Raw genomic sequence first — 6000 nt, forward strand, 5'->3', positions numbered from 1 at the left:
ACAAATGTCAAAAGTCAAACTAATACCAAAACTACGGTGTTGCCACACATTAAAGTCCTACACAGTAGTGAGGTACAGTATTATCCTGTGCTAAGAAGCATCAGATTAATAGTGCATCCTGATTCTGTTGGGTTCCACTTAATGTTTAGGAAAGGTACATTGCTAAAAAACAAAACTGTTCGATTCATCTAAAAGCCAGACATGTACACTTCTTTATGGCCATTTGACTCTGTTAATCAAGTTCTTCGATGCTGAAATAAGCTCCACTTGATACAAACATCACAACTGTGACACATAAGCCCCTTTTCCATTAGTACCTACTACATAGTTCACCACGGTTTTCAGGGTTTTCCATTAGGTCATAGTACCTGGTACCAGGTACTTTTTTAGTACCCAAGCAATCTGAGCATGATACTAAAAAGTGATGTTGTCAGACTGCATGCCACTGATTGGCTGATCAGTAGCGTCACTCGATAAGTCATGAGAGCATCTCGTTCAACAAAATTAAAGCCGCCATTTTTGAAACCCGGCAGGGGGGGGAAAGAACAAAAAACAACAGGTGATACCTGAATCTGATGAAAAGCCACAGACCAATCAGCAGGCTTATTCTTGTGTCGACGTCCACCTTTTTTGTAATGTTTGTGTTGCATATTAATTACGTCTCAGGACACATGTTAGGTAGAACTGGATTGTAATGGAAAACCAGTCGATCTGTGGCGAGTCGATCCAAGTTGGTAGTAATGGAAAAAGTGCTTTAGGCTTCTGATGACAGTGCTGAGACGGTGCATATTGCGTGACACAGTAAAATGAATCTTGGAAGGCAAACTGCTCTCTCCCACTGGGGCATGGATGTGGGACATGAAGGGGTGTCCTCTGGTCATGGGTTATGGGTTAGAGCATATGCTTATAGGATTGGGATCTGGGGAGTGTGTGCACAGTTTTTGCAGCATGGTAGAGCACATGTTCTGTGGAAAGGCTCTGCCTCCATCAACACTGTTGTGTTGATGTGTGGTACCTATTTAAGTAACATCCACCTGAATGGCAGCATCCAAGATTTCCCAAAATACTCTGCAGCCAGTATTTTCAAGGTTGTCTTCCCAGAACAATAGGATGAAAAACACTGCCATGGAAAAAATGCAGTGGTAGAAGAATTATTTCTTTTATCCTGCCCTTTTTCACTGAAAAAAATTCTCTGTCATCAAGTCACTCGCAGAGCATGCCAGCTCTTCACATGATGCTATTTAATATGTATCTGTTGAATTCATCTTGTTTCCATGCTCGATGAATTATGCCATGGCATGCCACTTAAATCCAAAGACTTCAACCTCTTACTGTGAACAAAAATAATCACATACTCAATTATTTTTACACATTTTATTTGCAACAGCTGACTCTCAGGCTTTCATTGGGTGAGATTTATATAGCTTGACAGCACCACTAATCGTCCACACAGAATTTTAGGAAAGTCTTTAAACAAAAACCAGTCCAGGTCCAGTAAGTGCTTTTATTTTTATGATGGCATCTCCTGATTGTCACTCCCTTCACTACAAAGAGTGAATTTATACCAAGTTAGACCTGATGGATTCTGCTGTAAAAGTTGGGAACAGATAATTACAGCTATAAAAGTCTTCTTGTACTCCTCTGTGCTTATCAGAGAGCAGCCCAACAGAGATATGGTTTCGTGCTGGATGAACTTAGAAAGATTATCATTCCAAGTTCATCTCGCCAGGCCGTCATCACCCGCTTCAGCTGGCTGTATATTTCTCTGAGGCAGTGAGAGCTCGGCCTTGGCTGCGCCTAAACCTCTGCCAACGTTACTTTGACAAGTTCTTTCTGGGGCGATAGATGGCTCCCATCAGTGGCTATAATTTTTTTTTAAGAAGATAGCTGACATGTAAGACAAGAGCCGAGGTCTGTGTTTGAGAGGCAGTCAGAGAGGAGGAGGAGGGTCTTCCACAATAGTCGGATTAGGTGTCACCTCTTTCAAATGTCAACATAGCTTCACACACTAAAACCAGGAGCACACACTTGAACAGAGAGCACTCCATGTCTCAGCACGGACCTCCAGAATACTACAGAGGTACCACTAAACAAACAGACTTACCTGGACAGGTAACCTGAGAAGACCCACCTTGAGCCCCTTCTTCCCTAAACCTCCACCCCCACCAACACCCAACACCTCCCCATTTCCTGCCTGAGTCTTACAAGCATTAGCAAGCACCACAGGGCCCCGGGGGTTTGTGTGTGTGTGTGTTTGTGTGTGTGTGTGTGTTTAATGGAGCTGAGGACCAGACAGGTAGAGAAGAGGAGGACAGGGAAAGGTGGGAAAGGGGTGGAGATGAAGAGTGATTGGTGAGGTGTGAAGAGAAGCAAGTCTGGTTGGACAGGTGATCTATGACCATGGTGAAAAGGAAAAAAAAGTTCAATAAAGAGGGAGTTAAAAAGGATTTGGTCTCTATTGTGTCAAGGATTTTTAACTGAGATGCGGGGCAGCAGAAGCCTAAAGGTTAGATCACAGGTTCAAATCCCACAACCTGCAAGGAATGTTTGAGTTTGGATTTAAAGAACTTTAATCTTTTAAGAAATGTCAGCTGCAGACAGGTGAAGATTTAAAAGTGCGAAGATATAAACTGATTCCCGATGATTCCAGCTGTAATTTCTGAAAAAAAAAAAAAGATCCATGACTGAAACTTTTTTGTGCACTGAAATGCATAGACTGTATATAATAGTTCCAGGTTTGAAAAATGAAGCAAATAGAGTGTCTTAAATAGTCATGCTTCCTAATGGCCAACAGGGGGACACTTCCCTGTTCTCAGTAAATGCTTTCCTGATGACTAAATGGTCTTAATTGATTTTTTCAAGTTTAATACAACTAATTTGTACCATATATTGTGTTTTTGAAGCAAACAAAACTTCATTTTTAAAAGGAAATTCCAGGTTTTTCATTTCCTCATCGAGTTATCTGAGAAATTAACTAAATCAAGTATGTTTCTTTAGTCTATGTTTTCTGACATTTTCTTTTTCCAGTCTGACTACTCTTGTAGTACAATATGTTAGATTTATGCCATCACAATATTTGGGGTTAATGGTAGGGCAAATGTTTGTCTGGTTTAATAAAAGGTCAACATGCTTATTTACATTTAATCAAAATCAAAAGTGGTTTTGCATCTCCATCATCCACCGCAGCCACACATAAATATGGTCCTCCTTTCCAGCTCTGCACTGAGAGGACAAGAGATGACAGCCGTACACCAAACAGACAGTCTTAGAGAAAACTTCACAAAATCCTTTTCACTGATTTTCTTTGATCCCAATCACACATATGAAAAAAATGTGCAACATAAACAAATAAGTTCCTTTTGCATCTTAGTTTGAAGACAACTCTAAATTGATGGAACAGTAAAAGTCCACCAGTTTCTTATTAAAGAAATACCAGTGATTGATTGTCTTATATAAACCAATAAATCTACTGCAAATGTTCGAACCATTTAGCATTCCTCAGGCTGCTGGGCTGAGAAACGTTTGTGTGGCACCGCCTAGGCATGACAAAACACACTGAGAGTCTGTGTGAAGTAACCTGAAACCTTCTGTCTTAAAACGCTGCAGCAGTTGAAGTGCAGCAGCAAATACATAGATATAGCAGACACTTTAATTTGTATAGATTTTAATTAATGCTGTTTTAAAATACTTCGGTGCCAATGCAGAAATTTGCATTTAATAGCAAAAATCAATCAAACCTTTCACCCCACTTTATGTGGAAATATAAGGAATGTTTATGCCTTGTTTCCCCACATATTGAAACAATGTCCCACATTTTTGTTGGCTGTAGTTTATAGAAGTGAACATGTGGCGCATATGAAAAATGTGGCTGAAACAGACATGTGGTGATCTATGGATGCATCCCTGCTGAAACCCTGCAATGATTAGCAGGCAGAGCAGCAGCTGAAACAACAGTTAAAAGATTAAACTGTAATTACACTTAAAAGCAGACATACAGGAGTGTATGAATACTATCACATCAGATCTAAAAAAAGAAAAAAAGAACTTTACCTACCATTTATCTTATAAGGAGGTTTAATCTCCATTCAAATAACATGCAGCATATTTGTCCATCACATGATTGATGCCTAACTTGTAACATAAGTTACAGATAGTTGTCGCACACAAAAAAGACAATTTCTCTCATATTTAGACTGTTGGATTCAGGTTAACGTGTTCCCCAGTAAAGTACCCTGGGAATGTTAAAGAATGAGTGAGAGCATCAGTAACAAAGACCCCCTACCTAAAAATAAGACTGAACTCCACCTTGATGTATTTTTTCCAGCTGCTGCCAGTGTGGGAGTGGTGTAAGAAGCACTGAAATCTGTGTAATGTGAAAAGGGTCACTTGAAGTGATGGACCCAGAGAAAAATAAAGCAAAAATGCTACAGCCAGCCCATTGTAGTGTCTTCCAGCTTGTTGTTTTCATTTTGCTTTACTTTTCTAAACTCTATTTTACGAGGCGGGAGGTTTTAGAAAAAAACAATAGAGCCCAACATGTATGTGTCAGAAGACCCTGAAACCTTGCAGCTGATGTTTTTATCATTCATCATATTATGTCCGTTAGTAGACACGTTGAGGCCGAACACAGTAAACTGGCCTCCATCAAGCCAAACCTGAAGCCCAAAGTCACACGTTTGTCTTCAGTCTCTGAGTGTGTGTGTGTGGACTGTGGGAGAACAGGTGGGCATAGTTTCTGTCAAATGGAGAGAGATTGATCGAGTGGGCTAGAGCGCTGGCCGGGGGTATTCTCTTACAGTAATGGCAAAGAAGGAGACAGCTGGCCTCAGTACATTGGGCTCTGTGTGTGCATGTGTGCATATTTTTGCAGCACTGTATATATGACTGTCTTCATGGAGATGCATTGCATTGTTCCTGAAACAACAGAAGAGATGAGGCCACGAGGAGCTTGGGAGGCTGCAGGAAAATATTGCTTATCAGTTAACATTTTGGGCTGTCATTAAACATTAAGAACAGGACCCCATCATGTTTTATGTTTTTCATGACTGAAGCTCCCAGTAGAAAAAAGATTAGCCTACACAGACCAATTGAATCCCTTTAATTTGATGTTTTTGCTGAGCTGTCCTATTATCACTAATCAGGGTGTAACAAACCCAGCTTGTGTGGAAGAGTGTTGTATGGTACATATTCATGCATTATAAAATTTTCATATATAAGGAAAACACATGAAAACTTTAGCATTTAGCATGTGAAGATAGTCTTCTTATACTCTTTTATTCCCTTGTATTGTCAAAAGATTTGCTATTTCTGGCCACTGCTTTGTCCCGTAATCATCTTAGGGTTTTAGAGGGGATGCACTCATAGACTGGCACATTGTTTTGGAACTACACCGCAAAATTCTACCGATTTTGAGCCAGTTATGAGACTCACATAATGACAGACTGGCCATTGAGAGCACAAGGGCATTTCCTGGGGGCCTGAGGTTCGTTTTGTCCTGCTGTAGTTTTGATCAGCAATATAGCAAACACTAATGAGCGGTAAGATTTCTACCATCTTACATGAAATGAAGCTCTATCACCTTCTCCTATCACACACAGTCAGCTTCAAGCATAATGGAAAATGTGGAGAAAAATAAAAAAAAAAGAGAGGAAGAAGATAAAAAAAAAGCTAAATGCAGCTAAATTCACATGGCTAGCCTGTTTCTATGGACTGTGTGTGAAATGTTCTGCTTGATGCTTGAATTCAAATAGAAAGTTTAACATCACTGCAGATCTCAATCTTTATTTTAAAAGTTGTTTTCATTTTATGTCAGTACCACCTTCAGTATATTAGTACATGCTTTGATTGGTGCATTGCTGCTGTGTTTTGACAACGAAGGTTTAGACACATTGAAAACTCAGATGGGAGAGCTTCACAAGGCGTGGACTGAATGATGTCAGTGCATCAGGAGCTACTTTACAAAGACGTCTTAAGAAAAGGTGCTACAGTTGTCACATTGCT

This window comes from Perissodus microlepis, chromosome 15 (genome assembly GCF_051167445.1).
Source record: "Perissodus microlepis isolate ML-2025 ecotype Zambia chromosome 15, ASM5116744v1, whole genome shotgun sequence".
In the NCBI taxonomy this organism is placed as follows: domain Eukaryota; kingdom Metazoa; phylum Chordata; class Actinopteri; order Cichliformes; family Cichlidae; genus Perissodus; species Perissodus microlepis.